The sequence below is a fragment of the Sminthopsis crassicaudata genome, chromosome 3 (assembly GCF_048593235.1).
Source record: "Sminthopsis crassicaudata isolate SCR6 chromosome 3, ASM4859323v1, whole genome shotgun sequence".
Taxonomy (NCBI): domain Eukaryota; kingdom Metazoa; phylum Chordata; class Mammalia; order Dasyuromorphia; family Dasyuridae; genus Sminthopsis; species Sminthopsis crassicaudata.
This window is the reverse complement of record NC_133619.1, coordinates 151,279,444-151,299,605: the sequence shown is the minus strand read 5'-3', so window position 1 is coordinate 151,299,605 and position 20,162 is coordinate 151,279,444. Positions and strand designations below refer to the sequence as shown.

General features: G+C 33.7%; 1 protein-coding gene and 1 pseudogene across 2 annotated transcripts in view; one reads left to right on the top strand and one right to left on the bottom strand.

Annotated features, from left to right (window-relative positions):
* Nucleotides 1-20,162, bottom strand: part of FARP1 (FERM, ARH/RhoGEF and pleckstrin domain protein 1) — a 293,495-nt gene that overhangs the window by 179,025 nt on the left and 94,308 nt on the right. The window lies entirely within an intron of this gene.
* On the top strand, nt 4,436-5,050 carry LOC141559584 (COP9 signalosome complex subunit 7b pseudogene; annotated as a pseudogene).

Below are 20,162 nucleotides of genomic sequence, written 5' to 3'. Positions count from 1 at the left end.
TGCCAATGACCCTAAGTGGCCACCATCAGACACCTTCATGGTGTGTATATTATGTTATCCTAAAATCAAGGATAAAACACCCTGACATATCCATAGGAATATGGACAAGAAAAGAAAAAGAGATTAAAAGGAACTTGATGAAATAACATTGGGAAGTAACTATAATAATAAGGGGACAAACTGAAAAAATACCAAAAAGAATTAAAAACTGAAAGGACAAATTGAGCAGTAAAAGCTGCTCAGAGAAAAAAAAAGTTGGAAATGGAAGATAAGAAAGAGGTGGATAAAAGTTACTGAATAAATTAATAAGGAAAGGAAAGAGAAATTAATGGGTTCTGAAAAGGCCTAAACAAATAAAATTTATTCAAACATTTTATAAAATATAAGTTCTCCCACAAAGGTTTTTGGACAGACTTTAATGGGTCAGTTAAATATTTACAATTTTTTAGGCTTTTCATCCCCCCTCTCTGTCAAAAGTTTTTAAAAAGTACAGTATTGTCCTTATGCATATAATATCAGTATGTCCTGAGATGGGCATACTATGTAATATTTCTAAAGATGTCATTCTGTCTTCTTAAATTTTTTTAATTGTGAATTTAACATATAACCAAAAAAAAAGTCTCTCCCTATTTCCCATAAGTGTGATTCAAAGCCATAGGAAATAGCATGGCTACAAGGAAGTTGAGAATGAATATTATTAAGGAAATTAATATTCTAGTTAAAGAAACCATTCAAACAGCAACCATTTCCGTGGTTTTTCTTAATTGAAAAGCATTTACAAATCATGATCCTACACTTATCAAGGACCTTAGGTATCATCTAGTCCAATCAATTTATGAGCCAGAATGAAATGTGACTAACCTAGCTATTTCCAGATAGATACTGCTGATGATTCTACAAAATATTTCTAAGTAATCTACGTAATAGTGAGATTCTTGAACCAGTGAGAAATTGAAGATAATTTTTAGATAATTGAAAAAAGTAATTCTCAAGGATACCCTTTACTCTGGAAATACAGAATTCAATAATCCCTTCTCAGATGCTCTATACATGCCCATGATGTATGTATTCTCCATCACCTCAAATACCCAAACACATTAAAGATGATAGCTAACTAATTCTTCTTACTATAATTGAAACTATTACTACTGTTTACTTTACCTTGAAAGAAGCATTTTGTACTGTTTGCGACATCATAATTGCAATATGAGAGTGGAACATCAGATAAATAAGTTCAAGAAGGAAATCACGTTTATTATTTCATTTGTAAATAGGAAATTGGTGAACAAAGGAAGGATATTTATAAAATTGGTAATCAGTGCTTTAGAACATCAGAAATTCCCTTTTCATAAAATCTTTGGCATACTTTTCTTTGGATCTTCTGAGATAAATTTCTGTATATAAGTAATCCCTAACAAGTATGATAAGAAAAACAAGGGGAAAAAAAAAAGAAAAAGAAAAATACCCTAACTCATCTGGACTAAATTCCCTAATAAAATTGTCCTAAGAATTCCACATATATTAGTATTTTAAAGTTATTCTTGGAAGAAATTCAAGGGAATATATATATATATGCATTGCCTTTCAGACTTGGGTTTTTTTAAATCCCTGAATTTCTGATAATTCCCCATTTTTGTTCCTGAAGAGTATTTCATTGTTATTGCTATTTCTATGCAATGTTATCTATGAGCTGTTAGGTAGTTTAGCACCAAATCCTTTAGATCTTACTCCCCAAAGTATCAGTTCCAATAATGAAGGGTAAATGTCAGCATCGATGATAAAACAGAACCATTCAAAGAAAATGTTAATGATCTTAGGATATTATCACAATCAAGGTAATGGGATTAAACTGGCTCACCAGAGTTTACTATGTATTTCAGCATTGTAGCTAGTCTCAACAAATTTGGTTTCTAAGCCAGGCCTATGGTCTTACCCCAGACGTCACTTCTGCATAAGCCCAAGATTTCAGAGTTTGAGGCATGCAGGAAGTGTGACAATAACCTCTTTTAACTCTTAGTTCATTTATTGGTAAAATAAGAGTATTGACTTAAGAAGATACCTAATGTAGTTGGCAGTTCTTAAAGTCTAGGATTCTATCATCTTGGGATGCCTCTTGCGGGTTCCATATAGCAGCAAATCTCAGCTTATCTAAAAAGGGATCCTCAGATCAGAGGATTATAGATCAAGGGATAGAAAGAACTTTAAAGATCACACCTTCACAGGCAGCCACCCAGTTATCATTTTTGAAATTATGATAGAGTTCATATGTTATATGGGTGTCAAAATTTAATACACAAAATATATTTTTATTTGGCCAATCATGTGAATTTTCTATAAGGAAAAAATATAATTTTGTCTTATTAGATCTTTATGATGAGTGCTGACAGTCCCAGATGCCAGGTTCCCTATGAGAGCATCTGCTTATTTAGTCAGGATTAGGTTAAACTACTTAACCTCCAAGATACTAAATCTACTCATAGGTATTGAGTTTAAGACACAAAAAACATAGTTTTGTCTTCTGTCATATTAGTTCACTTAAGATTTCAAATATTACATTAACATTTTATAATTTACTGACAAAAAAATCTTTGGATCTTTTGATCCAAATGCTATTTGGACAGTCATTGTTAAATATGAAAAGGGGAGGTTCTCTTTTGTGTTAGACTGTTCAAAACATCATGCTGTGTGTGGAATTGCAGGAGTTTCAGATCAATCAGTGCATGATGCTGGGTACCATATGGGCAAGAATAAAGATTAATTTTTAATTGGAGAGATAACCTTCTGGAATTTCCTCAACTATACTTAATTTAATGGAAACACCTTGCTTTATTCAAAGTAATAAAACTATATTCTTTTTGTTTTATATTTAGAATGTTTGGCTTTAAGTATGCAAGCATGCATACACAGCACATAGAATAGGTATATTGTCTGAGACTATCACTAGATTCAATATATTCCCTCTGATTTTTGGCATAAATATAATGCATTTATACTACTGAAGTACATTCTAATGGGTTTAGGATCTATTACAGAGATAGCTGACAGATGACTGTGTAATGGAATACACTATTTTCCAAATATTAACAAGTTATAAAATACAATATCATCTCACTGAATCAGACTGATCAAGTACTTATAAAATATGGGACAGCTATTCCTGCACATTCAGAAAGAAAATTCATAACATTCTATGGAACAATTTAAACCAATCCCAAGGAATTTAAGTCCATAAACTTTTTAGTTCACGAGACGAATGTAAATCAAAATGTTTTAATTATTTGGGAAACAGGATGTGAAGCATCATACAGATGAGAAGCAAAATGGTTTCATAGTCAGAGAGCCATTCTGGGAGTCCTTGGCCCAGCTTATGTCTCTTAAATTCTCAATGTTTCAGGCAATACTTAAAAACAGACGTTTCCAAACACATCTGCACTGGTAGGGAAATGGGAGTTCCCTACATAGATAAAATGATAGAAGATCCATTTACCACCTAGGGTCCATTCCCTTAAAAGGAAAAAAAAAAAAAAAAAAAAAAAAAAAAAAAAAAAAAAGGCATACTCAGACTAGCATTACCTACTAGTCCAGAATCTAAAGTTTACACATGAACAACTACTAGTGACTACAAAGAGAACTGTTTGAAAATAAAAATAGAGGGGCTAGTTTTACTAAAGTCCTTTCCCCAACATTCCTTAACACATTTAAATGTGGGATTTCTGCCTGTTATAATGGTTTCCCAACAATCCAGTAACTAGTAGTAAATAAATAGTAATGGCTTCTTTTAAATCAAATTTGTTTATCTAATTGACATAGGGAATTTCTTGACAGAGAACTATACTGGTAGACAATGAAGACTGGCACCTGTTATAGCTTATAAGAAACAAAACATTTTCTCCCTTAAGGAACTTTTGGTAGTGAGTAATTTGCCTTTAGAATTGTAATTCTGATGAGGGGTGGGAGTGGGGAGATGGGGATAGGACTTATTAAGCACTTATACTAAGCATTATATTACGAGTCTCATAAACATTACCTCATTTGATAACAATTGAGAGTTAATGATACACTTTTCTCCCACAATGTCTGGACCTGGAACTATTTGACCTCACCTAACATACATGAAGAAAAAAAAAAAAAAAAAACTGAAGAAATAAGCCCAGGAAGCCATCTAACAATCTGTGTGGAGGCAGTTGGAGCTAATCCATGGAGAAACAGAAGAGGAGACTGAATCTGCTATAGATGCAAATAAAAACCCTCCTGTAAATTCCTAGAGCAATTTATTTTATTAGCCCAAGACACCAATAGCTTAGCCTTCACTGCTCATACAAGTCCTGGATGTTTCTGGGATATACATGTTTAGAGAGATGCTCAAGTGGAACAACGTGCAGAAACTTGTAAAAAGTGTTATTGGCATTTATTATCAGTTACTGTCTGTTTGCCTATGGATCACATAGTCAACAAGGAGAGCCTACCTGAACTAAGCATGGGTCCCAAGAACAAGTAAATCATCTCACTATTGTAAGCTTGGAAGCAAGAATGAAGTAAGTGTATTCCTTCCTCAGTGCCACTGAAGAATCTCAAGATGCAGAATCTTTAGCAGCCAGAAGATCTCACTGATGAAACTGTCTATGTGGGCACCATTCAAAGCAAATTGGCCAAGACAGTCAAAGGAAGAACACCTACAATCTTATTAAAACTTGCAAGAATAGCATGACAAATGTTTTATTAGGAATTAAGCAAAATTAAGCCTCCCAACAGGAGAACTTCAACTGGACTCAGTAGCAGGTAGAGACCAAGATTACTAAGATCAAGAAAACATTAAAGCTACAGCAGAATTTCATCAATTCTAGAGACTGAGTAACAGCTGGCAGAGTCAAAGTGCCCCTCTCATGCTGAACAATGGGAGCCCACTAAGAAAATGTCTGAAGTGAAAGCTCTGGTCTCCAGCTGCCACTGGGCAGGTTGGGGCAGCAGACACCCAATAGGTTGGGGAAGGGAAATAGCAGGAGCCATGGTTTTTCCTTTTTTTACTTTCAATGGGTTTACTGTCAGATAATGTGAAGCCTTTCATCCTTTCAATGATTTCCCCAATTGGTGTGGTTTTAATTAACTAATGCTCATTTCCAGCTGTTCCCTTAAGACTGAAAGGCTCCAATGATGCCATCAAGTTATGTCCTTCCTTTCTCTGCCAAATATTCCAGTGATACATGCTCTGCCTCAATATCAAAAGTGGTATAAGAAATCTCTAGCCAGGTATCAACAAGGCAAGAGTCTTCTTTCTGCTTCATCACGAGTTGGCAGCTCTGATTTAAGAGTAAGGGGTGTGTTCTGGGCTGTGCTTACTAAACCAGGAGATTTCTTGCCTTCTAAAACTAGTTTGTCTTTTACTAGTAGGTAAAAACTGATTCAACTAATGATTGGGAAGATGACCAAGCTATACAGAATAGTGCTGTGTTCAGTATGGATGGAAGAAGCTACCTCCCTAGGCAGCTATTCCCTTCTGGCCATCTTAGCCCCACAGCTCCTAAATCTGTGAAAGCATTAATAGCTCCCTCGTCAAGAAAATCAATAAATACTCTTTTCCTGAAATCTTTAAATTACAAGGAAATCTCTCCTAGGTGAGGAGAATGATGCCAGGGGATCCCCATTTGAAGGATTTGCTGTTAGGCCCCAGACTTCTTGCTTCTCCCCACTTGGCAATTGCCCCAGAGCCCTTTTTGGTAACATTTTGGCAAAGGAAATGAATGGATTTGCCTGGCATTTCTGGATTTGATTGTTTCAGGTTGTATTTTAATTTTTTTTTTGTTTCAGGTTTTAATTCTAAAACAGTTCAATTTTTTTTTATTTTTTCTAATTTGTTAACATGTGTTACATAGTAATTGCAGGTGATTGACATCGCATCTAATTGAAGAGTTTTATTTTCGTGTTAAAATCAAAGGTTCTGGCCTGATGCTGAAAACAACAGCTCAAATGAAAGGGAAAAGGCTACTTTAAGGGGGAAAAAACATTAAAATATCAATTTATTGTTAAAAAAAAAAACTTATTTTTCCCCTGCTAGAGAACCCTTCATCAAAACAGAGTTAAACTGCAGAATAATGAATAATTGTGCATAATCAAAGATTCTCCTGAGAAAGGCTCATTGGTTTCTACTGGTGGAAAGGATCTTTCTAGTGGTATAAATTAGAGGTATAAAGGGGCATCTAGCAGCACTGTGAATGGAGAACTGAGTTTGGAATTAGGAAGACTAGTAGAAAGTAGAAAAGATCCAGGTTATGGAGGACTTTAGAAGTCAAACAGAGAATTTTATATTTGACAGAGTGTCACTAGATGTTACAGAATGGTCAGACCTGTGCTTCAGTAAGATCAGCCTGACAGATGAGTAGAATATTTGATCAAAGGATTATAGGATTATAGCTTTAGAACCAGAAGGACCTTCATGGTAATTTAGCGCAGCTCTCCTTTTATAGAAAGAGAATTGAGATTCATATAAGTTAAGTGACAATCTCAACAATACAGCTATTTAATGAAAGAACAAGGATTTGAATCCAGCAAGCCTTTGCACTTCACATTTGGCATTTGTTTTACAAAAAGCACTGATGCAAAGAAATGTGTTCAAATATCCCTCCAATCTATCCTTAACTCTGTCATTATCTGTATCACTTTGATGAACCCAGATGTTGATGGCATTGTGTTCACTCTAAAATGCTCTCACACAATATCCAAAAATAGAAATTTAAAATATAATTACATCTAAAAGCATCATCTAATAATATTTTCATATTTTGTTCCTGGGGCCAAATCTTGCTTCTAATAAATGCTGACTTTGTCATCCTAAGCAAATGATCCAAATTTTCATTGCTCTAGTCAACTCTCTAAGCCTTAACTTTAAAATCTCTAAGTTAGAATTAAGGTACCAACCTACATTGATAGAAAGAGCTTCCACAACTGAGAGTTTACTGAACAAATGAAACCTTAAAAGGTGCTATCTTATCTTATCCTACCTTATGTTAACTCTGGTTAAAAAAAAAATTCTCTCCTATAATTTTTTCTCATGTTATTTATTTGTTATATGATGTGCCCAATAAAGATCATTTGGAAATGGATTTCACACTTTCCTCCTTTTGAATAACTCTAAAACCATAATCTACTAAATAAATAATTCTTATATTCCACACCCTAATTGCTGACTGGCATAGATCTTCTCTAAGAGGAAATAAATTCAAAGCTTAAAGTGTATAATGTATACATAGAAGCTTTGAGATAAACTACCCCCAAAAAAGGCATTTTTGTTGAGTTTTTTTTCTGCTTTATTTTGATGTTTCTTTGCTTATTTTTCTAATAGGTAACAACATGAAAGAGAAAAACTTGGGGAAAGGAGAATTACACCGTTGCAGATAATTTCTCAAAAAAAACAAACACCATTTTTCCTTGCTCCCACTGCTTTTCAGTCTCTGATGAGTCTAAGAAATGACCTCCCTGATAAAGTTATCTGAAGCAAGGTTGAAAAATATGTGTTATGGCTGGAGCAGTGATGAACTAAGAAGAATCATTTCCAAAGTCATCACAACCTTAGAGATTAGCCTTATGTTTATTTCAGTTTCACATGCAGATAACTGAACATCACATTCTCCATTCAACCTTGTGGCCACTATATTTCACAAATCCAAATTATGACATCTTTTCAAAGACTTGAAGGTTTTTTAAAAAGTGTTTTATGAATGCTTAAAAAACAACCATTGTTGGCATTTCCAAGAGACTTGTGAGGAAAGTGCCACTCATATCCAGAGAGAACTATGGGGACTGAATGTGGATCAAAATAGTATTTTCACCTTTTTTGTAGTTGTTATTTGTTTTTTTTTTTTTCCTTTCTCGTGTTTTCTTCTCTTTTCATCTGCTTTTCTCAGGTAACATGATGAATATAGAAATGTTTAGAAGAATCACACATGTTTAACTTAGAGAGATTGCTTGCTGTCTTGGGGAAGGAAGAGAAAAAGGGGAAAAAATTGTGTAACAAGGTTTTGCAAAGGTGAATGTTGAAAACTATAGTTGCGTGGGGCAGCTAGGTGGCGCAGTGGATAGAGCACCAACCCTGAATTCAGGAGGACCCGAGTTCAAATCTGGTCTCAGACACTTAACACTTCTTAGCTGTATGACCCTGGGCAAGTCACTTAACCCCAGCCTCAGGAAAAAAAGAAAAAAAAAAGAAAAGAAAACTATAGTTGCGTGTATTTGGAAAAAACAAAATATTATTAAAAGGAAAAAAACAATCACTGGAAAAGGGAGGAGAAAGGGGAAAAATAGAGGAGTAGAAAGAGTTAGAAGGCAAGAGAAAGTAAGGAAGAAAATTAAAAGTAAAGCAAATAAACACATTGGCATTGTTTAATAATTTCTGCTTCACTCAGAGTCTATATTCTACTACTTCTCTATCAGAAGACAACCAGAGATGTCTTAATATTAAGATAGTAATAAGGAATCAAGTGGTGATAGCAAAAGTAATTCCTCTGTTCCTCCTCTCTGACTCTTCTCAGCATGGCTAGACAAAAGTTATCCTTAAAGTGAACCAAAAACAAGAAAGGTCCTATGTTTCAGACTAAACCAGCAGGTTAGATTATTTTTAACCTTCTTTCTTTCAATACTGTTTTCAGCAGCTAAGACAGCTCAAGGTCATATTAAGTTCATGGACTTCTAGAGAGGTCAATGAATAGACCATTGTGTCAGTCCTAGAGCTATCCTAGCCATAAAAGTCACTACTAAAGTGTGAGCATGACAATGGATATTAACCCCTAACTGAAAAGTGTCACCTATTCTATATCTACTCTGGAGCATCAGAACCAGCCTGATTTAAAGGATCTCACTCAATATAACAGTACATGAAAATAATCCTTCATAAGGCTACTTCAACACATCATTATCCCTAACTCTCTGCTATAGTACTTGGAGTATCCTTCCTTCATCATACTGTCCTTGTGAAATTAACTGCCATTTTGTTTAAACTTTGAAAAGCCAAAGAACAGCTTTAAGTAGTGCTATATCTGTAATGTCTAAATACCTTCTAAGGGATCACAAAGTGCTTAGCTCTCTTAGAACTATCTCATTTTAATAAATGAATTTTAATAAAAGAATGGAAGAGTTGTTTGAATGACTGAAATGATTTGGGTGAAACATGAAACATAAAGGGAGCTAGTTTGCTAAGGTAAGCCATATGCTGCACTCTTCAATTAGAATAGCAAAGGTCTTAATTCTCTCTCTCTCTTTTTTTTTTTTTTTTTTTTGAATGTTAGTTCTTGGAGGACACTGAGTTTCCTAACAATAGAAAGAAGGGATGGAATGAGAAGTGGAAAACCAATGCCTCCACTCTAGTAAAACTTCACTTTGCCTTCAGAGCATTTGGAAGGGAAAGTTTCCAACTGTAGTTTCTTTCTGTGACTTAAGTGGACATCTTCTTGCCTCCATAATCCACTGCTATCCAATGGAAAGAACACTGGGGTGAGAGTCACTGAAACTGATTCTGTTCCTTCAATTCCCTTCTAATCAAAACTATTCCTTGAATATATTGTCCCTATAGTTGTTTTTTTTTTTTTTTTTTGGTTTTGTTTTGCTAAGGCAATTGGGGTTAAGTGACTTGCCCAGGGTCACACAGCCAGGACGTGTTAAGTGACTGAGACCAAATTTGAACTCAGGTCCTCCTGACTTCAGGGCTGGTGCTCTATCCACTGCACTAAGTAAATGCCCTTGTCCTTATACTTTTACAATTAGAGGTTTTGATATTTTTTTTTGCTTTTTATTTTTTTTAACATTATGGATTCAAATTAATAGTACAAAAATATACTTGGTAGGAAGAATAGGATTAAACCTAAAAATTTCAATCCACAGGACCACTATAGACCACAATTTTAGCACTAATGTTAATAAAGATTTGGCCAACTTTCTATCACCAATTATCATCTGGTTACAGTTCCCTACCTAAATGGTGATTTACAGAAGAACTTTCAAAACTTGGAAAAAATTACTCATTGTTAAAAAAGTATTTGTTATTCAAGCCAAAACACAAATACCAAAAATAAACTACCATAAAACTGAACCCATAGCTTTTCATTCACTAAGTAATGGAATCAGCAGGGAGTCAATTTTAGTAGAACACTAATAGAAATTTCAGTGATGTTTTAAAAACTGGCAAGGGGAAGGGAAAGCAGTTCCTTCTCTACCAACAAAAGCACAATTGACAAAATAACTGTTGAGGGCAATACACTAATTTGGACGGCATCCTAGGTCTTCCTGAAACATTCAAATTTTCATGTTTAAATTATGATGGTTGTAAACATAAGACACTTAAATTTTTAAATCAAGGATTGTAGAGGAGACATCAATATAATTCTGTAATGGGGAAGTAGCTGCAATCTTTTTCTCTAGATATTCCACCCAGAGATTGAGTTTAAAGGATCAATGTATCTATTTTTTAAGTAAAATAACAAGGATTTCTGTGAAATATATTTTAAATTATGGATATTCCCAAAAATTCAGACCACAGATTTCTTTTGCTTATTATGTTAATTCATCCAGTAGCTTTTCCATATTTCCAAATACAGTTTGGTGGCATTTTTAAATAATGAATAACTAAGTATAAGCCCACAGACCTTTAAAAAAAATCAAGACCATGGTTTCAACTGTTTTATCTCAAATTTAGATTTTTCTTCTCAACCCTGTCCTTCAGTAAAAACAGCTTTAATTTCAAGGGGAAATAGACATTTCTCCCCTTGCTCCCACTTTATCATACAACTACAAAACATGCCAATATCTGTAGAAAATTAATCGTAATAGGCAAGACTCAAATATGAGGGAAGAATAACACAGAAAACTAAAAACCTCTAAACTTCCATATTTGGTTGAAATTTGACACCATAAAATTGTAACATCCCATGACTCAGACAATATTTGATTTTCTTAATAAAATTTGTCAAATCATGTAAAATGAATTAATATGCTGTTGTGTCTAGTACACTATAGGCACTTAAAAATACCAATTCTTTCTCCCCACTCCTTTTTTTAATCCCTAAAGTTCAGTTTAGCACTTTAGACATAGTACATTTTATCTGGGTTTGGTTGAGATCTCTGTTTCACTCAATCTAATCTTTTAGAACACACATTTTATATGATTGAATGCAAGTTTGTGTGTAATTTAAGGTCCTGGATAGCTTCATTAGAGGTATAAGCAGTTTTATTTTATGATTGTTTCTTTTTAGAAGCTTTTATGGAAGACCTATAGGGGAGGGAGAGGCAAAAATTTCCTGAAGGAACTCATCTTCTTTATATTTTAGATTCCATGAACTGTATCACTATGGAAGTCAAACAAAGAAAGGTCTACTCTAGTCACATTTTACATCACTGATGATGTGAAATGACTTTGACAAAACAACATCAATGATAACTCAACTTTTCATCAGGTAGAATTGTCAGTATGTAAAATAAAATTGGGTAAAACAAATCCCATAGAGTATTTTTAGCTCCACCTATGACTTTTAGCAACTATTTTTTCTGGGTTTTTTGTTCACATCTATGATAGTTTAATACAGATTGTGATTATTAGAATTTTTCAAAGATATGTTGGAGAACAAGGAATCTATAAGAAATAAGTAGCACAACATTTTAGATTTATTTCTTTAACTATTACATGAATCATGTGTGTCTCCAGTCCAGGAAATGAACAGGGGTTAGATGTCAGCTATTCATCCGTCTAAAGCTTTATTCTCTTCTCATGCCTGAAATTGTTCAGCCACCACTGCCAAACTATTCACAAGGAAAGAGGGGCATTTTATATTCATTAATTGTCACAATAGCTCAGCTGGGTCTTGGAGAACTACAAAAAAGAAAGGAAAAAAGACCTTTTTTTCCATAATACCAAAATGGTAGTTTATTGTTCTGATCTCAGGATTTTATCCTCCAATTTTTAATATTTTGCTTTTTGGGGGAGAAATAACACTTTAAAAAAATCATGTAGTTACGTTTTTTAATTTAAAAAGTAACCTTTGCTTGTATCCTATAGCTCAACAGTCAAAGGTCCCTGATTAATGACAAAGAATTAAATTCACTTGTTGAGGAGTTCTTTTGAGAGCCCTAGAAAACAGCTAAAATTATCTACTTATTACATATTACCAGTGAACAAGACTTTTATTTCCAGTCTTTCAAACCTTTCCATAAGAGAGTAACTTGACAAGTATTGCTATGTGCCTAATTCACTAAACTCCTGAAGGCTAAAAGATAGGCTAGAAGCAGTATCAGGTAGCAGTAGACCACTTGGTCAAGTAATCCTGTTACCTGAAAATTAACTATACTCCTTCCTACAGCAAAACTCTCAATCATCTATGGCTGTATAATGAAACCAGAACTGTATAATGAGGAAGGGGATACTAAGGAGGAGAATTGAGGAAAAGATTTAATTCTAACTTGGATTTCATAATCACTCTCTTATGGGTACTTTCAACTTTAATCTTGTAATCCCCATTCCAGATTTACTTTAGGTAAAATTTAAGCCACATTTCCCTTAAAGTGATAGCTAGTATTTATATAGCACTTTAAAGATTTACAAAGTATTTTAGATATGTTAATCTCATTGGATACACACCGAGTAAGGTAGGTGCTATGATTCTCTCCACTATTTACTAAGGTTAAGGTAGGTTAAGTGACCTGTACAGGGTAATATAGCTAATTTAAGTGTTTGTGGCAGTTAATTGATTCACTATGTCTTCCTGACTCCATGTTCAGCACTCCCTCCTGTGAGACACCTAGCTAAAATATCATTTTGGGGTTTCACCTGATGGAATGATATCCTTATCTTCTTTTCTCTTCATTTGTAAGGACTGCTGGTCCATAAAAAAGAATGAAAAAGTTAAGGAAAAAGTTATTTCTGCATTTGTGTCATGATTATTGTACAATCTGCTCTTTTTTCTGTGATGTACTTATTTAATAATTTTCAACATGAATTCTAAAACTTCATTTTTTCTTTCTGTGAAAATCATATGAGACAAACTCACCCAATGCAACTCTTTCCATACTATCAATTTAAAATAAAAAAATAAGGCTAACAAGAGCTCAGGGTAAAGACTTTCTTTACTGGATGAAGAGAAGAGAGGAAGAGAAGAGGAAGAGAGGAGAGGAAAGGAGGAAGAGGAGAGGAGAGGATAAAAAGGAAGAAAATTAAAAAAACAAAAACAAAAACATAACTATGTCAACCAGAGGAAATGCTTCTCAAATTCCCAATTCATGAAAATTCCTCAGAACATGCCTGACTATTGTGGACAGGAGAAGAGGATGGTACTGAGTTGAGAATCATACTCATTTCTGTAAAATGTTCTCAGAGGCCATTTTTCTGTCAAGAGATAAATAGAACTCTGAACCTGGATCTGTGGTGGCTGAATTGTTGAGAGTCAACTATACAAATATGCCTAAATCCCCCAAGCATATCTACCTTTACTAAAACGTAAGCTTCTTGAAAGCAGTCTATGGATTTTATTTTGTGTCGTTTTGCTTCTTTTCTTTGTAATCCCATTCCTTACCAAAGAACCTAAATTCTTAGTGCTTAATAAATGCTTGAGGATCTAATCATCTTCCTGACACACTACCTATCATCCCCACTTTTCCACTTAATATTATTATCATATATACTAAAGGCAAGTCAACGGACAGCCCTATGGTTTCATTCACCATCTTGTGACTTCCCAGACTAGATTTTTTTCCCCAAAGCTCCCAACCATATTTGAACATAACCTCCTTTGAATATAAAGTCCTTAGGAGACAAGAACTGTCTGTCTTTTCAATTGTATTCCTAATTCTTAGCATATTGCCTGATAAATGCTATGTGTTTAATACATAAATACTTCTTTCATTAATTATTTTATATAGCTATGAGCATACTGATGCAATAACCAAGTGTATTGTGGGAATAGTGAAGGTTAGATATAGAATTTTTAAAAAAAAGGTAAGTTGGTCTTTTGTTCAAGTTTCTTTTTTTCCTTGTAAGTTTCTAATAGGTATTCTTGAAGATATCTATTTTATACTCTTTCAGTATTCTAGAGAAAGAAGAAAAAAAAATATTTAAAAGCGCTATACTATCCCCCAAATAATTTAACCACTCAGGGTTTGTTTAACCAATTAGGTCATTTGTAAACTATGACAATCATTCATTCTTTACCAATCATTCTTATATTTATCCAAATGTGTTGAGCAATCTTTTTTTTTTTTTTTTTTTTTTTTTTTTTTTTGCCTTTTTTGTTTAACTTTTACTTAAAGTAATTCTTGCTTGTGCCTCCAATATTTCTCAATTCAGGTCTACAGTAATGAAGCTCCCATTGTTAGCAATGGATATGCGTATATCTCCTCTAATTCAAGGCAGTGTGAACAGTGATTTTTAATTACACTGTTTACAGAATTGCTTGAAGAAATCCATCTTCATGGTTGAAAGAGTCATAAGCAGGATTTATAGTTATGTTTCTTCCCATACAGAAAAGCCCTATCATCATAGGTGATGATAATGCATATAAAAATCACTTGTGGCCATATTTCCTAAGTTTGTGTGGAAATTCCATAAATGGGCTTGTTATTTGCTGTTCTTAAGTTTTCTGTCATCTTGAGATGTGAAATTATCATAATACTGTTGACATTTTAAAAGGATTTTTATTAATAGAGAATGTGAAAAAGAATGAAAGTCTTTGATCTCTGTCAGATATTTGATTATTGTAGACAGTTCTATCATTTATATTATATTATTGTATATTTTTATTATCATTTATATTATATTATTGTAGGCTGTTCTATCATTTTCAGTCATGTCTGACTCTTTGTGACTCCATTTGGGGTTTTCTTGACAAAGATAATAGAGTAGTTTCCTTTTCCAGCTCATTTTATAGATGAGGAAACTGAGGCAAACAGATTAAGTGACGTGCCTAGGATCACATAACTAATGTGACACTTATCGGAGGTCAGATTTGAACTTGGGAAGATGAGTCTTCCTGATTTCAGACACAGAAACCTATCCACTTATGCCTTTATATTGCTTTATATGTATCCTTATATTCGAAGATTTTTAAGTGTTCCTCCTCTCATGAGCTCTACTGACAAAATACACTCACATAAACATACACACTGACATGTACATCTCCCAACCAAATTAACTTTTGGAATAAGATGAAATTGGCAGAGAGAAAGTAGACCCCCCCAAAAAAAAGGGTTGTTCCTACTGAAATTGCTTAAGAAAAGTCATCTTTGTATGTAAAATGGGGGCCTATAATAATGGAAAGGTAGTATGATAGCCTTGGGGAGGCCATTTTTTCCTCAAGAGGCTTACTTAGGCTAAGTTCAAAATTGTCATTTTTAAGAGGAACTATCAATTTCATAGCTTTAGGTTTCCATATACTGTCAAATGACCAGGCAGAAAATTATCTCCAAGTACATTTACTGAGGGTCAAACACTATGGAATTTTTAAAAAGTGAGATGCTGAAGAATTAAGTAATTTTTTTTTAAATCAAAGCACAATAAAACTTTCCATATGAATATATGTATATCAATATATATATATATATATGTATATATATATATATATATATATATATATTTAAACTGCTAAAATATTCTTAGAGTGATGCATCTGTAGGAAAATACACTAAAATAAAACTCATTTCATTTTGCCATGATTACTAGTGAGTTCACCATATTTTCCTTGTTTCTCTTGACAAAGACAAGAAGAATGTGAAACTGAATGGACCTGACTGACATAGTCTTTAAAAACTATTAATGAAACCAAGCCAGATGGTAAAAGATTATAGCTTAATAAATGACTCTTGGACCAAATCAATATGGATTGTATCCACTTAAAATGTCCAAAATTTAAGCAAATAAAATACCTGTCTTAACATTATTAATATCAGAGGAACTGAAGTATATTTCATTTTTTTTTGTTTTAAAAATATGGACTGACAACAAATACCTTGTGTACGTTTTATTTATAATAGTTGTTTGCATGCTACAATATAGCAGGGACTGATTTGTTTTGGGGAAGTCTTTTTATATATGCTCATGACCTATTAAAGTGTCTAGCACAGAGAGGTAGTTAATAAGTGTTTGTTTTGCTTGACTTGACTTGAATAATAATTCAAGGCAACAAACATCTTTAATTGCTATTATGTGCTATGTTGGGGCAGCTAAGTGATGGAGTGGATAGAGTACCAGACCTGAGTCAGGAAGACTCATCATCCTGAGTTCAAATTTGGCTTCAGACACTTACTAGTTGCATGAACCTAGACATAACTGTTTGCCTCAATATCCTCATCTGTGAAATGATCTGGAGAAGGAAATTGAAAACCATCCCAGTATCTTTACCAAGGAAACTTGAGATTGAGTTCACAAAGAGTTGAACACAACTGAAATGATTAAACAACAACAAATAGGCTATGTACCATGCTAAAACACAAGGAATACAATGTCAAAAAATTCAATCCCTGCTCTAAAAAAAGTTTACTTTTCATATTTTCTATGAGAAGGGACAGTCATCTAAACTGGAAATCCATGAACTTTTTAAAAATTCTGATAACTTTTTTAAAAATATAATGGTCTTTTTAAAAAATTCTATGTATTTTATTTTATGGATTTCAAGTGATTATTTGGGAGTCATCTTAACTGGAAGTCCATTAACTTTTTTTTTTAATCAGATAACTTTTTTTTCAGTATAATGATCTTTCTTTTTTAATCCTATATATTTTATTTTATGGATTTCAAATTATTATTTTGAAAGTCTATAGGCTTCATTAAACTGCCAAAGGGCAGCTGTCTTTCTGTCTGCCTCTGTGTGTCTGTTACAGAGACAGACAGACAGACAGAGAAGAGAATAATTCAATACTATCTTTTATCTATGGTTACTATAATTTTCCCCTTCTACCTTCACACAATCCCATGGTCTTCACTGACCAACTCTATTACTCAGGACATATTAAATAAGTAAGCAAAATTTGATTAGTAACATAATCTATTGCCTCTCCTACTATAGTTATATTTCCCCTCAAAAACAAAATGTATTACAAACACTATATTTACATAAAAAGAAAACTGAATCTGCTCTTTAGAACTCTCCATAAGTGATGGTGACCTATATAACTCATTTACAAAACTGAGGGTGGGGACTAGTCTACACCAGGGGTTCTTACCATGAACTGAGATGGGGAAAAAAATTATATCTTTATTTTCATTAAGCTCTAACTGAAATTTAGCATCTCTGTCAATTATTTTTAAAATATTATTCCGAGGAGTTAAAATCAGACAACTAAGGGAGTCCCTACAAAAAATTACCAAAAATATTCAAAACCCTAAACTAAAGGGTCTCTCAGGACCATCTCACATTTTATTATCCTTAAATTCCTATAGTACTTCTTCTACCAGTCATTTACCATGTATTGTTATTTGTTATTTGGTCAAAAATCTTTCTTTCTGCCTCATGACATGAAGGCAACCATGAGTTATCTAAGCCTAGGACAACAGAAATCATAAAGTTCTGTTAGACTGGACTAAGCCAGAAAGAATCCAAGTATGGGAAGTGGTGACAGACAATCTTGCAGCATAACTAAATTCTGAAAGACTCATTCCCATTACGGCCACATAATGATTAATTTTTCAACCACAGCAACTCTCAAATTCATAAGAAGTTCATGTTTGCATTAATGGCCCATACCAATTCACTTAACAAACATTTATAGATCTACTGTGCCCTGAAAAGCACTATGTTGAATGGAGAAAAATAAAATTTCCTGTCTTCATGGAGCTTACAATCTAGTGGGGAGACAGGACAAACATGCAGATAATGTATTGCAAGATAAAGCAGAAGAGCATGACCAAGAGGGCAAAGTGCTTTTTGAAAGTGTATATCTCAATTATTAAAAATAAAATGCTTCCAATGTATAGGAACAAAAAGTCTTCTTTCTCCAACCCCTGTAATAAATATTTAAAAGAATAAATTATTTTAATTTACTCAACTGTCTAAAATTAGGACAAATATTTGACCATTGTAAACCATCACCTTGTTATCTTATTACCAAAATCACCACTAGAATAAAACATAGATTTTATTTCTATTTTAAAGCCCTTTCCAAATCAGTGTTTCTAGGCACATTACTCATTGTTACATAGTTTAAAATTTACCCAAATTGGTCTTCTCTCTGTTCCTCACACAGAATATTTCACCTCCTACCTCCCTATTTTCACAATGCCAGTGGTCCCATGCCTGGAATATATTCCTTTTCCCACTTCCAGGCCAATGGGTCTTCTTTCAAGATGCTTCTCAAGCACCACCTTCACCATAAAATCTTTCATGTTTCTTCAGTGCCATTCCTCTCAAACTATTTTGTAATTATTTGCCTCATATTTATTCTGTATGTATTTCATATGTGTGTAATACAGACATATCTCTGCATTTAAGTGTATGTTATGCATATATCTCCTTTATATCCTTATAATTGTAATTACATTGTAACGTAAGCTCTTTGGAAGTAGCATTAAAATATCATTAACTAATACTGATCACTCACAAAGCACAAAAGACATGTTCAGCAAACACACAACTAAAATCCTTATCTGAAATGATGGTGACAGGCATTGCTTGGATTTCTGTCATGTTTCTTCTGACCTTGCCTGAGGTTTTTGTCAGGCTGAACATGAAGATACATCCCCTTTAGATTTGTATAATATAGATAGCCCAGATTTCTTTCTTGCAAGCAGGAAAAAACTGAGTTTGAGATAGGTTCCACAGGTCCTTGGTCTCCCTCACCCAACAGCAGTTGAATATCTTGTGGAAGTATATTAATGCTGTGAACAAGGGAAGGTAGCCAGCTGGCTGACGTATCAGGATGTACTTACCCTCCTGACCAAAGGGGAGGAGTTGGGACACAGCCAAGCTAACTTTGTTCAAAAAGTCCAAGGAAAGAGGGGGAGGGGAAATTAAGATGCATTCTTATACTCTAAACAATCAACATGAAAGGAAAAATGGTAACAACTGCACACTTTTCAAAGCAGAATTAGTTAACAACTTTACTCCCAAGTAGAAAAGCTTTATCCAGGCCACTTGTGAAAGATACGAGGCTGTGAGACAATTCCAGCCAGTCTGGACACTGCCAGGAAATGAAAAAGGTTATGTCAGTATCAGAGTATTTCTTTGCACAGTACAAAGTGGTGCTTGTTTCAGGATTAGCCACTGGCTAAAATTCTTTCTTAAAATTAAAACGTCATATTTTCTTAAAATGATCTCAGTTTAATTACAACACAGAATAAATGCTTCCATACCATCATTGCACTCAATTGTTAAGAATTTTACAAGAAACTTAGGTGTTTTGTTTTGTTTTTAACCCAAATTTCAACTCTGGAAATGTTGAAAGTTTATTTGAAATTTGGGATTGGGACATACTTTCCAATTGCATTTAATCAAGTTAATACCCACAGTGCCAAAAAGCATTCCAAATGTTGACTCCCAATTCACCTAAGCTTTCTGTTTTTCTCCCATAAAGCAAGAAAATGATCAAGTTCTTCCGTAATGAACTAGATCACTCCAGCACTCCAAAAGTGTGAAATTCAACATTGCCAAACTCAGTCCTACAGAATGTATAATATTTAGGGACAGCACATATAAAAAACTAAAATGATATGTATTAAACTAAATAATAAACTATTATTAGACTAAACTAAAAAATGATACGTAAAAACTAAATCAGTAAAGATTTATACAAATCAATGTTAAATATATTTGACTTTGACTATGTAACTTTTTTTAAATGTATAAAGCTAAAGTAACATGTATAGAGTTAAAGTAACCAGCAATAGATGAGGAGTTCATGTGTTATTATTTGGTCCTGACACTCTGTGACCACATTTGGGATTTTCATGGCAATGATGCTGGAGTGGTTTGCATTTTCCTTCTCCAGCTCATTTTACAATGAAGAAATTGAAGCAAATTAGAGTGAAGTGATTCCACCAGGATCACAGAGCTAATGTCTGAAGTCATATTTGAACTCAAGAAGATGAGTCTTTCTGACTCCAGGCCTGGCAGCCTCTCAACTGCACCATATGACCTTGCAAATTTCTAGCCATCAGGCTTTTGGCTTTGTTTTTTTGGTTTTTTTAATCTATACATTGAAGAATC